The sequence below is a fragment of the Molossus molossus genome, unplaced genomic scaffold (assembly GCF_014108415.1).
Source record: "Molossus molossus isolate mMolMol1 unplaced genomic scaffold, mMolMol1.p scaffold_m16_p_5, whole genome shotgun sequence".
NCBI lineage: Eukaryota > Metazoa > Chordata > Mammalia > Chiroptera > Molossidae > Molossus > Molossus molossus.
In genome coordinates, this window is record NW_023425388.1 from 100,906,496 (window position 1) to 100,923,064 (window position 16,569).

Below are 16,569 nucleotides of genomic sequence, written 5' to 3' on the forward strand. Positions count from 1 at the left end.
CGGGTCACTCCAGACCACAGGGCCATGCTCTAACCACTGAGCCAAACTGGCCAGGACAAGTTTTTCTTTTTTTACACTATAACTAAAAGAAGCCAGGTGTGAAAGGAGTTCTAAGGTATGCTAGGTAGACGTTACGAGTCTCATTTTGCTAAAGCTGCCTCTAGCCGAGACCAAGTGTCATGCTAACTTTGTACAACTAGAAAATGGGAGCAACTGATTGGTTGTCTTTTTCTTATAATTTCCAATTTGAGAAATTAATAGAAAAATTATTCTTAGATCAATATGTAGATTAGCAATGGATATTAATAATTACTTAATATATTTTAAGGAAAAATAGAGCATAGTGGTTAAGAAAAGTGTCTGAATGGGAATCCAGGCTTTTGACCTGTGCGACTGGGTAAGATGCAGTATCACTTGTGCCTTCATGTGCTCACTGGTTAAAATGTAGTGCCTGCCTCAGAGGTGTGTTTTGAAGGTGATTTGATTTAATACATAGACAGGCTTCAGAATATAACCAGACACAGAGATCATAGTTAACTTCATTTTAAATATGAGTTTAATTTAAAATTAAATTTACAATTACTATTTTTAATATTATTAGTTCCATTTAATATGAGTCCTGAATGCTGATGTTCCAAGTCCCTCTAAGAGGGTTTCTTTTGGATCTTGTCTGATGATAAATTGTTTACAAGAAAAATTTCTTAAAATATTTTCTTTATTTCCTCTTTAAAATATCAGAAAGGTAACCCTGGCCAATGTGGCTTCATTAGTTGGGCATCATCCCATGCACCAAGAGGTTACTGGTTTGATTCCTAGTCAGGGCACATGCCTAGGTTGCAAGTTCAATCCCCAGTGGGGTGTGCAGAAGGCAGCCAAGCCATGTTTCTCTCTTATCAATGTTTCTCTCTATCTTTCTTTCTCTCTCAAAATAATTAATAAAATAAAATACCAGAAAGGTAATAATTTTTCACTAAAAATAAAATAACCTTTTCCCAGTTGATATTATGTGATAAATTAAGTCATTTCTGCAGTCAGTCTCACTAAGAGTAAATATGATTTTTGTGTTTAATTCATAGTGACATTTACTGAATGTTGCTGTGAAAACACCTTATTTAGTTAGCTTTCACATATGAGGGATCTGAGAGCTGCCTCAATTACTTTTGTAAAAATATGTTTTATTGATTTTAGAGAGCGAGAAGAAGTGAGGGGGCGAAAGAGAGAGAAACATGGCTGCCTCCTCCTTCTAGAGATCGAGCCCCTGCATGTGCCCTGACCCAAAATCGAACTCGCAACCTTTTAGTGCATGGGATGTTCCTCAACCAACTGAGCCACACCTGCAGGGTTGTTACTTTTTATTTCTAGGGTATGCTAATGTCATGTTGATCACTTACTATTTATTATGTATCATCTTACATGGTGTCTGTGCAGGAATTGCTTTCATAGTGGATACAACTTAACATTTTTTTTTTTTTTTGCATACCTGTGCACAGAATTCAGAGAAGAGGAGAGAGAGAGAGAATGTAGATTGACATAGGTGAGTTCAATTTAAAAAGTCAGTGAGATATGTATCAATTAAACTGTAAATTTAATATATTCATAACACATTCTAGAATGTGGTTTAACACAATTTATAAAATCCCTTCATGCTTCAGACATTTATATGTATCTGCTAGGTACCAGCCATTGCTAAGTGGTGGATATTCCAAGGTGGAAATAGTTCTTCCCTCAAGGTCTCAAAAGTTGAAAGGAAATACAGACAAGTAAGGAGACAAGCACCATTATAGTAGTACGTGCACTGGATAGAGGGATGGAGATCAGCAGAGAATGTTATGTTGATATGTCAAAACTAGGTTAGGAGCTTGCTGGTGAAATGTGAGCTGCGTCAGCCAGCCGAGCCTGCACCGGAAGGGCGAAGGAAGCCATGTGATGACATCTGTAAAGCTTTCAGCTGGAGCAGGACTTGAGAAATAGGGTGAGATCCAAGTCAGTTGAGAATCTTAAACTTCAAATAAAAGGAAAAACTGGTACCTAAGGAAATTATTTTAGAGAGCATCCACTGATTGGCAAGTTTAATGAAAAATGTGGTTTTTCAGCCACTTTAAAATATCATCAATGGGGAAAAAGGGAGGACATCTGTAATACTTTCGAAAATTAAAAAATTAAATTATTAAAAATAAATAAAAATCATAAACTCTTCAGTGAGAAAGACCTGATGGTTTATTTTTTTTCTCTATTAACAGTATAACTAAAAGGATACAGATTAGAAAAATAAAGTGTGTGATAGTAATCTATATGGGTGTGCCTTTGCATCTTCTTATAACCATTGATTGTTTAAGAATGTTTAATTGATAGTTAAATATAAGATGAAAAGAATCTGCTTTACAGATAGGGTGACCTCAATGAATATATGTTACTTGCATGTAGATAAACGCTAAAACAATTGGAAGAAGAAAGCGAGGATAGGACTATATTTTGCCCAGTTTTCCAGTGGTTTTCTTGTGTCCTGGAAATGTTAAACTTTTCTAATCCACTTCTCTGAGGCAGAAGGTGTGGTTTTATGGCCTCATATTGTGACTCCTCAGGAATTGTTCTAAGAGGCTGGGCAGTCAGGCTAGTGGGTTGCCATGCCTAATGATCCTAATTACTTGGAAAAAAAACGCTAATACTGATCATTGCAGTAATAATTCCATATAATACCAAAATAATTGCATTGATAATAGTTTCTTTGAGACAGCATGGAGGGGCCTGGAGAGATGATGCTAATCAAAATAAGCCAGTCAGAGACAGACAAGTATCACATAATCTCACTTATATGTGAAATCTAATGAACAAAATAAACTGACAAACAAAGTAGTTCCACTGACATGGAAACATGTAACAGACTGACAAACCTCAGACAAGGGGTGGGGTGGGAAGAGATTAACCAAAGAATTTACATGCATAACCCATTGATACTTAGAATAGTGAGGTGAAGGCCATGGAGGTTGTCCGATTGAAAGGGGGGAGGGGCATCTGTAATATTTTCAATAGTAAAGATAAGTTTTGAGAAAAGACTGTTTAGAATTGTAGAAAAAGAGAAGAAACTAAGTATTGTATTTATTTAAAATATTAACATACAAACATAAACTAAAATCTAAGTATCAAGCACATATCTTGCTAATTTAAAATATTGACAAAGTAGGATGTAATTTTAAGAATTAGCTATTCAAACAAAATAATGAAAATTTAGTCATAAATTTGAAAAGGAAATAATATGAATAGTTTTTTAAAATGTGAATTTAAAATAATAAAGTACATTAAAATGTCATCATTGATTTGCAAGTCTCTTTTTGTGAAAATTTTCTGTCCTTTCAGAAGCTCCTTGTAATCAAACTTAACTTTAAGAGAATTGTTTTAAACAATATTGTTTTTCTTCAGGTTTTCGTTGTTTTTTGTTTGTTTGTTTTGTTTCTTGGTGAGGGCTACAGTCTCCCCAGCCTTGCCTCCAGCTCTGCTTCAGAGAACTTGTTGGCCCCTCCCCCACTCTGACTTCACCCTCTTTAGTTGCATCGCATGGAGCTTGAGATGCAACTGCAGAGGGACCTGAGTCACTTCAAGTGCTATCATGTTCACATTCCACTCGTTCAGGAAGCCTTTGAGCTAAAGTAAGAATTATTCTTGCAATAGAAGCTTTGCTTTCTCAGTTGTCATTTTTCTTCTTCCTCTTGGTGATTATAGTGTTACATTTTCTAATTGAGTATACCTTTATTCGATTTGAAATTTTAATGCTGCCTATAACTCTCTGGGTCTATCTCAAAATATAAATGATTTAAATTTCTCATTTAAAATATACTGAACTAGCAGCATTAAATCAATAAACTAATAATCTATCACTACTATAATATAGCACAGTAGTCCAGAAAATGAAAAACTCATGTAGTAATTATAAAATACATGAACATACCTTATGACATCAAATGTTAGCACATAAACTGAAGTGTCAGAAATAATCGGGAATCAGTGGGAGTCATTGATTTGTTTGCTCATTCATTTATGTATTTGAGTTACACTTACTGTTTCTGAGTCAGTTTCTGGATACAGATGCAGGTCGGTTGTAAGTGGACCTGTGTGAAGGCAAAGGTGTTCATATTTAGTAGCTTGTATATGCTAAGTGAGGTCATCATTTGAGAGTGGAAGGAGTAAGAGGCTTTGAGGAAAAAAAACAGAAGCATGAAATAGACATCTCCAGGTGTAAAAATACTAGAGAACCATAGTAGGATAACTAGGTAATACTGAATGCTTATTTGAGATTTATAATCAAGACTATAAGTTGAATCAGCCTTTTGGTTGTGTGACTTTTTTTTTTTTTTTTTGAAAGGCCATGGTTGATCAAGGTTGGAGTGTTGCCAGGAATCTGTCATGAAGAGGAAAAGATTTTTGAAGTATGAGAATATAACTGATAAAGAGCCGATGAATCACTGGTTCTCAAAATTACACATTGAAATGACCTGGGGTGTTACAAAAAATACTTAGAATTTGTGATTGATGATTGATTGGTCTTGGTCATAGCCTGAGTTTGGGAATTTAAGTGTGTGTGTGTGTGTGTGTGTGTGTGTAGTATTTATTTCCAGGTAATTTTTGAGGGTAGGAAGTAAAGAGAGAATTCCAAGAGGATGTGAAAGATACAGAAAACTTTTCTGATTATCAGACAGAAATTGAAGAGGGCACAGGGAGAGGATGTAGAAGGGCAGCTGGGACAGAAGGGCAGTATGTGGGAAGTCCAGCTGTCGGTAAATGACCAGGAGGCTGGACTTGAATTTCCCAGAGCAGACAAGGCCATTAGAAATGGGACTTCTCCTGGAGTCTTCCTGATTGGCATTGAGAAGCATTTTCAAATACATTTTTATCAATAGACAAAATTTAAATCAGAAGCCTCTTCTGCTTTTCTTATATTGTTTGCTCTATTTTTTTTTTTTTTTTTTTTAATTCCTTACCCAAAGACATTTTTTCCATTTTTTGTTCAGATAGACTGGGAGGGAGAGAGAGGAAGAGAGAGAGAGAGAGAAACATCAACGTGAAAGGGACACATCGAGTGGTTGCCTCCTGCACAACCCATCCAGGGCTGGGGACAAACTGCAATCAATGTACATGCCCTTAGCGGGAACCGAACCCGGGTCTCTCCAGACCGCAGGCCAACACTAACTGGCCAGGGCTTGTTTGCTCTATTTATAAGCAAACTAAAATCATGACAATAGAGAGAAAGCTATTTTTGTTCACAATGTGGATCCTCAACATGTGCACCTATGTTTCACTCCTCTCTTGTTTAGGAACCTCATTACTTTGATGTTATCCTCATTTCTGTAATGAGGGATACCTGTGGAGAAAGAGGCATAATTGCAAACTGGCAATTTTCTCTCTCAGCAGTATTATGAAATTTCCATTACTAATTTTGAAGGAGTTTCTCAACATGATTGCATTGTATTTTGACATTTGAAATTCTGTGGAACATTCTTTAATGAATCTGTTACCTTCTCCTTGAGGTCACAGGAATGGTCGGGTGAAGTTTGTCCTAAGTGTCAGTCTGCGTTGAGTGACAGCTACAGTACCCTTCGGTGTAAGTGTGCAATCCTGTTTCAGTCTTCCACCTGTGATTGTTTGGTGTCACACTTGTAAATTCTTATTTTTTCTGATACATAGGCATAAAATAAAAAGGTAAATGTCTTCCTGCTAAGTGCTGGAATTGAAGAAGTTATAGGAAGACAGAATACATTCTCTGTAACAGGAGTGCTAACTTTTGGCATTTTCTCTTGTTGAGGCAAGGTAACTGAATATAACATGACTAGTAGAAGTCTATAAAACTGAGCTGTGAAAAACTGCAGAATTCTCAATAGAATCGGTTGTAAATGGCTCAAAGCCCTGTTAAAATTCTCAGAGACACAAATAGCATCTATTTTAAATGGAGTAGACTTAAAAGTAATGACCTTGATTTGATTTACAGCACACCAATAACCAGTTGTAACTGGCATTTAATAAGAACTTACCATGAGCATGACATTAGCAAAGAGTTAAGGAAGTGCTGCTGTAATTACCTGGAGAGTTTGAAATACTGAAGTCTGAGCCCTACACCAGCCACTCTAGCTGGAGCCATGGAACGTGAGGCTCCAGCAATAGTATATATTCTAAAAAGTCCCACCAAGTGATTTTAATTTGTGGAGTTACAACATAGAGACCCACAGATGGAAAGAAATGCAGAAATGGAGGTTTAGGCCAGAGGCAGATCCAGCCTGCTGGAATCGCTGGGAGCTGGCTGATGGAACCTCCTGTGCTGCTCTCCACGTGAATTAAATACTCTCATCAGAACTGGAGATGTTCTCTTTGCCAGGTTAATTTTCACAGGAGGACCTCCAAACCCATGCCAGTGATTATAACCTGGGAGAAGAGTCACATTAGAGAAACTTCAGCTTAACCTACTGGAAAATATTTCTGATGTAACATCCACATTTTTCTCTCACATTGACCAAATTCAATATGTCACACCTTTTCCAAATAGGGAAATGATCTAATAATCTGGATGTTGAGAGGAATAAAGAACCAAATGAACCTCTCTGTCCTTAACTCTTTTTTTTTTTCTCTCAATTTTTATTAATTTATTTTTGATACAGATGTTTCTCCTTTCCCCCCCAAGACACACTCCTCCCCATCCCACCCCCCAAGCCTTGTTGTCTATGTCCATTGGTTACGCATACATGCATATAAGTTCTTTGGTTCATCTCATCCATCCCCCTTACCCCTTCCTATGAGGTCTGTCAGTCTGAACCGTACTCCTTTCTATGTCTCTGGGTATATTTGTTCACCAGTTTATTTTGTTTATTATATTCCACAGATAAGTGAGATCAAGTGGTATTTGTCTTTCTCTGATTAGCTTATTTTGTGTAGCATAATGTTCTCCAGGTCCCTCCATGTCGTCTCAAAGAATAATAGATCTTTCTTTCTTACAGCTACATAGTACTCTATTGTACATATGACCACAGCTTTTTTATCCACCCATCTGTTGATGGACATTTGGACTGTTTCCAGATCTTAGCTATTGTAAATAGTGCTGCTGTGAACATGGGGGTACATATATTCTTCCTGATTGGTGTTTCAGGCTTCTTAGGATATATTCCTAGAAGTGGGATCACTGGGTCAAATGGCAGATCAATTGTTAATTTTTTTAGGAAACACCATATTCTTTTCCCTAGTGGTTGCACCAGTCTGCATTCCACCAGCAGTGTACTAGAGTCCCCTTTTCTTCACTCCCTCGCCAGCACTTGTTATTTGATGATTTGTTGATGGCAGCCATTGTGGCAGGTGTGAGGTGATACCTCATAATTATTTTAACTTGCATCTCTCTGATGATTAGTGACCTCAAACATTATTTCATATGTCTCTTGGCCATTTGTTTCTCCTTTTTTTTTTTTTTGTTTGTTTGTTTGTTTTTTGTACTTGCCCCTAGGGGGGAACTGAACGTGGGCCTCTCTGGTCCACAGACCGACATTCCAACCACTGAGCCAAACCAGCCAGGGCTTGTTTGTCCTTTTTGGAGAGGTGTCTATTTATGTCTCTACCCATTTTGTTAGTGGGTTCTTTGTCTTCCTTTTGTTGTTGTGTGAGCACTCTATGTATTTTATCTGATGCATCTATGGCAATTCCTCCTTTTCAATTTGGATCCCATATAGTAGGTTCCCTTTTCATTTTGATGGTTGTTTTTTTGTTTTTTGGGTGTTTTTTTTTGCTGTGCAGAAGCATTTTAGTTTGATTCAGTCATATTTATTAATTTTTTTCTTTGTTTCTCTAACCCTTGGTGATGTATCGGTGAAAATTCTGCATATGATGTCTGAAATTTTGTTGCCTACATTTTCTTCTAGGATTCTTATGGATTTACAAGTCACATATAACTTTTATACATTTTGAGTTTATTCTTGTGTATGGTGTAAGTTGGTGGTCTAGATTCATTTTTTTGCATGTAGCTGTCCAATTTTCCCAACACCATTTATTAAAGAGGCTGTCTTTACTCCATTATATACTCTTGCCACCTCTGTCAAATATTAATTGAGCATAAATAATGTCTTGGGTCAATTTCTGGGTTCTCTGTTCTGTTCCATTGATCTGTCTGCCTGTTCTTGTGCCAGTACCAGGCTATTTTGATTACAATGACTTTGTAGTATAACCTGATATCCAGTATTGTTATCTCTTCTACTTTATGCTTTCTCAAGACTGCTGTGGTTATTCAGGATCATTTTTGGTTCCATATGAACTTTTGAAATATTTTTTCTAGTTCTCTGAAATATGTTGTCGTATTTTGATGGGGATTGCATTGACTCTATAGATTACTTTGGGTAGTATGGACATTTTAATTATGTTAATTCTTCCAATCCATGAACAAGGTATGTGTATGTGCTTCTACTTTTTTATATATTCCTCTATTTCTTTTTTCAATGACCTGTAGTTTTCTGTGAAGAGGTCCTTTACTTCTCTGGTTAAGTTTACGCCTAGGTTTCTTAATTGTTTTGCCACAATGGTAAATGGGATTTTTTTTTTTTTTTTTTTAGTTTCTCTGTCTGTGAATTCATTATTGGTATATAAAAATGCTATCAATTTCTTGATGTTAATTTTGTATCCTGCTACATTGCCAAATTCATTTGTTAAATCTAGTAGATTTTTGATGGAGTCTTTAGGATTTTCTATATACAATATCATCTCATCTGTGAATAAAGATAGTTTCACTCCCTCCTTTCCAGTTTGGATCCCATTTATTTTTTCTTAATATCTGATTGCTGTGGCTAAGACTTCCAGTAGTATGTTAAATAAGAGTGGGCATCTCTGTCTTGTTCCTGTTCTTAAGAGAAATGCTTTTAATTTTTGCCCATTGATTATGAAGTTGGCTGTAGGTTTTTCATATATGGCCTTTATTGTGTCGAGATATAATCCCTCTATTTCCACATTGCTGAGCATTTTTATCAGAAATGGGTGCTGGATTTTGTCTAATGCTTTTTCAGCATCAATGTTTTTTATCTTTCATTTTGTTTATGTGGTGTATCACATTTATTGATTTGCAAATATTGTACCAGCCTTGCATCCCTTGGATGAATCCCACTTGGTCGTGGTAAATAATTCTATAATGTATTACTGGATACGATGTGCTACTATTTTGTTCAGGATTTTGGCATCTATGTTTATCAGGGATATTGGCCTGTAGTTTCATTTCTTTGTAGAGTCTTCATCCGGTTTTGGAATTAGAATTATGCTGGCCTCATAAAATGAGTTTGTAAGTCTTCCTTTTTCTTGACTTTTGGAATAGTTTGAGGAGAATAGGTGTTAGTTATTTTTTGAATGTTTGGTAAAATTCCCCCATGAAGCTGTCTGGGCCTGGGCTTTTGTTTGCTGGGAGATTCTTGATTACATCTTCAATTTCCTTTGTATTTGTTGGTCTGTTCAAGTTTTCTAGCTTTTCCCGGTTCAATTTTCGGAGACTATGTGTTTCTAGGAATTTGTCCATTTCACCTAGATTGTCCAATTTGTTGGCATATAATTGTTCATAGTATTTGTTAACGATCCTTTGTATTTCTGTGTTGTCAGTTGTTACTTCTCTTCTTTCATTTCTGATTTTGTTTATTTAAGTCCTCTCTCTTCGTTTCTTGGTGAGTCTAACTAAGGGTCCATCAATCTTGTTTATCTTTTCAAAGAACCAGCTCTTTGTTTTATTGATGTTTTGAATTGTTTTTTAAGTCTCTATGTCATTTATTTCTGCTCTGATCTTTACTATTTTTTTTCCTTCTCCTTGCTCTGAAGTTTTCTTTCTTTTTTTCTTTCTTCTTTTTTTTTTTTTTTGCTTTCTAGTTCTTTACGTTGTGAGGTTAGATGGTCAATTAGAAATTTTTCTTGTTTCATGAGGTAGGCCTGTAGTGCTATGAACATCCCCCTCAGGACTGCTTTCATTGCATCCCATAGATTTTGTGTTGTTCTGTGTTCATTTTCATTGGTTTCCAGGAAGCTTTACATTTCTTTCTTAATATCCTTGGTAACCCATTCATTGTTTAATAACATGCTAGTTAGCCTTCATGTGTTCAAATGTCTTTGTGTGTTTTTGTTGCAATTGATTTCTAGTTTCATGCCATTGTGATCTAAGAAGATGCTTGATATGATTTCAAACTTCTTGAACTTGTAGAGACTTAGTTTGTGCCCTAACATGTGGTCTGTCTTTGAGAATGTCCTATGTGCACTTGAGAAGAATGTGAATTCTGCAGTTTTGAGGTGTAATTCTCTGTAGATATCTATTAAATCCATTTGATCTAGTGCATCATTTAGAGTATCTGTTTTCTTGTTAATTTTTCATCTTGAGAATCTATCTAATAATGTCAACAGGGTGTTGAAGTCCCGTGATATGATTGTATTGCTGTCAATTTCTCCTTTGAAGTCCTCCAGAAGATTTTTAATATATTTTGCTGCTACTATATTTGGTGCATATATGTTTATCAAGGTTATATCTTTCTGTTGGATAGATCCTTTCAATATGATGTAGTGGCCTTTTTTTGTCTCTAGTTATGGCCTTCATTTTGAAGTCTGCTTTATCAGATATGAATATTGTTACCCCAGCTTTTTTTTCCTTTTCGTTTGCCTGGAAGATTTTTTTCCATTTCTTTACTTTCAACCTATGTGAGTCTTTTGTTGTTAGGTGGGTCCTTGTAAACAACATATATATGAATCATATATATTGTGTGTTTTGATTGGAACATTCAATTCATTTACATTTAAGGTAATTATTGATATGTACTAATTTATCACCATTTTTGTTTATTGTGGTTATATTTTTCTTCCTATTTCTTCTACTACTTACAGCAGCCCTTTTAACATTGCAGTGCTGGTTTGGTGCTAATATATTCCCTTAGCCTTCTTTTGTCTAGAAGCTCTTTATTTCACCTTCTATTTTGAAGGATAGCCTTGCTGGATAAAGTAATCTTGGATTCAGATCCTTGTTTTTCATTTCCTGGAGTACTTCATGCCATTCCCTTCTGGCCTGTAATGTTTCTCTTGAGAAGTCAGCTAATAGGCTTATGGGGTTTCTTTGTAGGTTACCTGTTGCTTATCTCTTGTTGCCTTTAGGATTCTCTTTTTGTCTTTAATTTTTAGCATTTTAATTACTGTGTCTTAATGTGGGCCTGTTTGGGTTCTTCTTTCTTGGGGCTCTCTGTGCTTCTTGAACTTGAATGCCTTCTGTCTTCACCAAATTAGGAAAGTTTTCTGTCACTGTTTCTTCAAATATATTCTTTAACTTCTGTGATGTGAATGGTGTTACTTTTCCAGTTTTCCCACAGTTCTTTAAAGCTGTCTTCCTGTTTTTTGTTTGTTTGTTGGTTGGTTGGTTGGTTGGTTGGTTGGTTTTTGGTTTTCTGATTGGGTAATTTTTTTTCTACCCTGTCTTCTACTTAACTGATCTGGTCCTCAGCTTCCTCTACTCTGCTGGTTATTTCTTCCAATATGTTTTCTATTTCTGCTATGTCATTCTTCATTTCCAATTGGTTGGTTTTCAATGTTTCTATATCTTTACTCATGATGTTGAGCTCTTTACTCATGGTGGTGAGCTTCCTCATTGTCATTGCTCTGACCTCTACTTTTGATAATTTGCTTAACAGCATTTCATTTATCTCATCTTCAGTAGAGTTCTTTTATTCTTTCATTTGGGGTTGTTTCTTTGTTTCACCATTTTGGCTCTCTTAGTGGGTTTTGGAGCCTGCCAAATTTTCTTGTGGGTGTTTGTGTTCCACTGGTTGTAGCTCCTTCTGCTGAGTTTATATGAGTGTGGGAGGACCCACGTTATTTATCACTGTCAAGTCTTACTTCCCTGAATAGATTTGCAAGCCCAGGAATGATTCAGTTATCCTCTAGCTTTTTGCCTAGAGGCTATTAGTCTCAGTTACTTGATGAGCCTTGGGTTGTAGTTCTAAACTGAATGAAAAACTCCCTTAGGTGTTCAGGGTAAGAGGCTTTTCAGAAAATGTGGCAGATGCTGGTTGTTAATGAGCCTCAATTTGCATTTATCTGGCCCAGCTGGTGGTGTTACATTTCTGAGGGAGAGGTTGTTGCTTCTCCCTGGGGCTCTGGGAAGGGGCTCTTTGAGTAAGATGTCTACTGTCCTGTGAAGGTGTGATTCAACAAAAACTTTCAATGTCCTTCAAATCCCGAGTCTCTCAACACAGTTCCAGACCAGTCCATCCTCCCTCAGCCAGAGCCCAAAGTGAGTGGCTTTATCTAATTTAGTGCTCTGTACCAGCCCTCTGCGCTGTGGAGCCTGCTTGGGATTTTAACCCCAAGGGAACTGCTCACAGCTATAACAGCTGCTTTCCCTGGGCTCCTAGCCTGCCCTCTCTCACCTCTGCAGACCCTATTCAGCTTGATTCAGTGTCCTTTTTCTGTCCCTGGTTATATGGATCCTCTCCATCTGCTTTTCTGTTGCTTTGTTTTTTGACAATTTGTCTTTATTTTAGTTGTAATTTCAGTTTGGTCCTGGGAGATGGTCTGTGTAGTTTTCATTTACTCTGCTGCCATTGTGGAATCCCCTTAATTCTTTTAAGCCTTGGTCTCAGGGTAGGATAACGTATATAGCCCCTGCTTTCTTCTTTTGGGACATGTGTGGTTGTTAATGGGGCTGGAGTTAATGACTCCTGAACTACTCTACCTGGGCTACACTCCTGAATTTCCATAGAAATATTTGAAGCAATAGGATGCGACCTAGTGCAGCTCCCCAGTTTGCCTCCACCTTAGCGAGGTCTGGTCCTTTGCCTTTTATACCAGAAACAGGAAATTTTCTCTCTTTGATTTGTTTCTATAAAACCCTGTCAACTCGGTTGCAGTTGGTCCCTGGCCCTGGTTGGTCGTGCGGGTGGCAGCCACTCAATGTGTCCCTTCACATCGATGTTTCTCTCTCTCTCTCTTCCTCTCTCTCCCTCCCACTCTATCTGAACAAAAAATGGAAAAATGTCCTCGGGTGAGGATTAAAAAAAAAAAAAAAACCTGTCAAAAAAGTGGAGATATTAATTATTACAATTTTCATTAAAGAAATTTGCTGGGAAAATAAAATTATTTTTCCTTGTAGGCTTGCTAACTAGTCCAGTGTCAACCCTCATATGTTGTAAGTGGGTTTTATACCGAAATCTACTATCTAAGGCATTGACCTTTCTCCTGGAGAAAGTGTATGATCACAGAGAAAGAAAATTTCTGTGCACAGAAAGCATCTGATTTTCTTTTCACCTTTATCTCTTCAAGATGAGATTATCAGAAATAGAAAATTTAACTTGGAGGCTTTGTAGCAGATTTCCTATTCTAGCAAAACCACAAAGTGGGCATGGGTCTTACAATAAGTCTCAGTGAAAAAATCATAATTGTTTCTAAAATTAATGTCTGGAGTTCTTGCTCTTAGGCTATTACACATACTGTGTGTGTGTGTGTGTGTGTGTGTGTGTGTGTACTCACTATCCACATAACCCTGGATTATAAAGAGACTCATAGTGTATAAACCTCTTTAGCTCCAGTGTTGAGTTTAGACGGTTGAATTTATAGAATGGTGGTAATATGTACTTTAACATTACTTAGAAATATAGAAATTTCATCAAACCCTGTTTGTACTTTATTTCCTAGCATTTTGGAAGAACTCCAAAGCTTTGTTTCTTAACCATGAGCTTCAGTGTCCCATAAAAGATTCTTCTACATTCAGGGTGTCAGCTAGGTCCAGGATCCTCCACCAAATTGCTCATCTTCTTAAGGAGAAAAAAAAAATAGGATGCTATCCTAGATGTGAACAAAGATCAATTAATATACCATGAGCATTATCCCTAGCTCTGAATTTTTACTTTAGTGTTACACCTTCAATTAAACCTCTTTGATCCAATTTCAGAGACCCACCTGAGTCATAACCTCATTGGTTGAATCTGCCTAAATGAGCTGCAGTAAATGAATAACATTTACAGCATTCCCTCTTCCTGACTTGTCCCACAGCATGAGTTTTCTTCATACTTCACTATATTTCTGCTGTGGTGTCAGGCTCTTGAATAATTTCTCACCTTTGCTAATTTTCTCCTCTCCAGTCTTACTATGTAGTAAGTCTTGTTATTTGACTTATACCCTCTTAGAACCTTCCATAGATTTCCAAGAAACCCACAGATCTTTCTTCCTAAAAATAATTGATTAGAAACTTATTTCATAGGCTGAATGGCTGTCTCTTCTAATGTTATTCAAGGATGCTGTAAAGATCCTTATAATCAGACAATGTATAGCTGGTGAGCTATCTGGCTGGCATCTCTTGACATGTGGTAGTGAATGCTCTAAACTCATATATTCTGCTCTGACAACCTTTCTCCTGAGGAACTTGCCCATAGGAGACTTCAAATTTAGAAGGTAAATTTTCTGCTGTAAACTTTAGATCATTATCTGAGTCATTACCCCTTCACTCCCAGCTTGCACTCCCCCACCCCCGAACAAAGCAAGAAAGTGAACCATACATACTAATCTCAGTTAATCATAGAGAGATATTTTCTAAATTCTTTGGAACATATAGTTGTTGTTTTTTCTCACAAGAGAGACATAGGTTTTGCTTTGGGAATAAATTTTCTTTGAGGGGAAATACAGAGTATTTGGGTGACTTGTCTTAATTTAACAGTCTTTGATCATAGTATTATTATAACAATAGCTACAATATCTTGAATCTCTACCTCGAGCAAGGCAGCATACTAAGTGCTGTACATATAATACGCTGTTTAAGCCTAGATTGCAACCCTGAGAGTTAGGAATGATTACCTTCATTTTATACCTAAGGAAAATGAACATTTTAAGTGTCTTGTTTAGATTAATACAGGTGCCAGGGTTTAAACCCAGCTTTGTGTACCTCCAAAACACACTACCTCATGTAGGCCAGTATTACTGTTTCACCTGAAATGAATGCTGGCAGTGGCATGGGCAAATCTCTAACTATAAACGTCCCTATAGACGAGGTGAATGAAAGAAGGAAACAAATTAGATTTCATATTGTGTGGTAATCTATAAAACAAAGACGGGAGAAAGTAACTTGTTTCAAAATTTTGAGTTTGTCCCACAAATTACTTGTTAGCCCCATTTGCTTACTTCATCCTACAGTGATTCAGCACCTTTGCTTACTTCATCCTACAGTGATTCAGCACCTTTGCTTACTTCATCCTACAGTGATTCAGCACCTTTGCTTACTTCATCCTACAGTGATTTAGCACCTTTGCTTACTTCATCCTACAGTGATTCAGCACCTGCTGCTGAGTCAGGCGCCAGCCACTGAGCTGGGTAATGAGAGAAAATGTAGCCATCGTTAGCTCAAGGAGGCCACTGTCCAGGAAGGAGACAGAAATGCTAGATAGATGTGAAAGTGTTAGGTGGTAAATGTCACCTTTGAGATCTGCATAGAGCACTGTGAGTACCTGAAGGACGAACAATGGACTCGGATGGCCAGTGGAGGAAATGGTGGGCCATCTGGGAAGGCTTGCTGGGAAAGGAGTGGTTAAGTGTGAAGTGTCCCTGTCTTATGTACCCTCATCCTCTGTGAGCATCCCTCCCTGCGAAGATGGCTAAGCAATGCTAAGGTGAAACAGAATGAGGGGCTGATGAACTTAGAACATAAATGATGAGAGAGAAAGTTGAAGACAGGAGCAGAGGCCAGGTCATAAAAGGCTGTTGAAAGGCTCATAGGGATTGACACAGATACACAGTTTAGATATGTTACGCGACTGAAAATGTGAAAGATAGTCCAGCGGGTGTGGCTCAGGGGTTGAACGTGGACCTATGTACCAGATGATCTCCTGTTCGTTCCTGGTCATAGCACATGTTGGTGTTGTGGGCTCGATCCCCAGTAGGGGGTGTGCAGGAGGCAGCCAAGTGATTGATGTTTCCCTCATCATCAATGTTTCTCTCTCTCTCTCTCTCTCTCTCTCTCTCTCTCTCTCTCCCTCCCTCCCTCCCTCCCTCCCTCCCCCTCTCTCTCTGAAATCAATAAAAACATATTAAAAAAATAAAAATGTGAAAGATAGATTTAAGGGGACAGTCACCTCAAAGTAAATATAGCACTGCAAGATCTGCCACCAGAATTCTTTAAAACTCTAGGTCTAAATTACTCCCACACATCAATGAATAAATTGTATATATCCCCTGTGGATGGGTTCAAAATCATTTACTTTATTTTTAAACTAGTTTTTGGAAGATTATGAGGAAAATAAAATTGCCACTTTATGGGGATATGAATGCTAGGATCCCTTTGATTACTAACTCAAATTAAAAAGATATTTAACTGTTAATGATACCTGAGTTATTCAGTACAAATTATATTATTTAGGTAAGCTATTTTTTACTGCATATTTATATCCTAAATAATCAAGTACTTGAATACCATTTTCCCCCCAATGTGGATCATATAAGGAACGTGTTTCTTTGAATGTGCAAGTTTGAATGACTCTCTCTGCATTTTATTTTATAGCTTAAAAATGATCCAGGTACTTGATTTAAGCAGTTTTAAAATATAAGGTAGAACAGGTACAGGTT

At 37.1% G+C, this 16,569-nt stretch overlaps 1 protein-coding gene and 1 long non-coding RNA gene across 3 annotated transcripts in view; both read left to right on the plus strand.

The window, feature by feature from the left end:
• GBE1 (1,4-alpha-glucan branching enzyme 1) overlaps window positions 1–16,569 on the plus strand; it is a 360,857-nt gene that overhangs the window by 288,201 nt on the left and 56,087 nt on the right. The gene's annotated exons all lie outside the window — the stretch shown is intronic.
• Window positions 1,520–5,572, plus strand: LOC118617360. The gene is made up of 3 exons (XR_004956821.1): window positions 1,520–1,534; window positions 4,358–4,421; window positions 5,520–5,572. It is a non-coding gene; the product is annotated as an uncharacterized LOC118617360 (long non-coding RNA).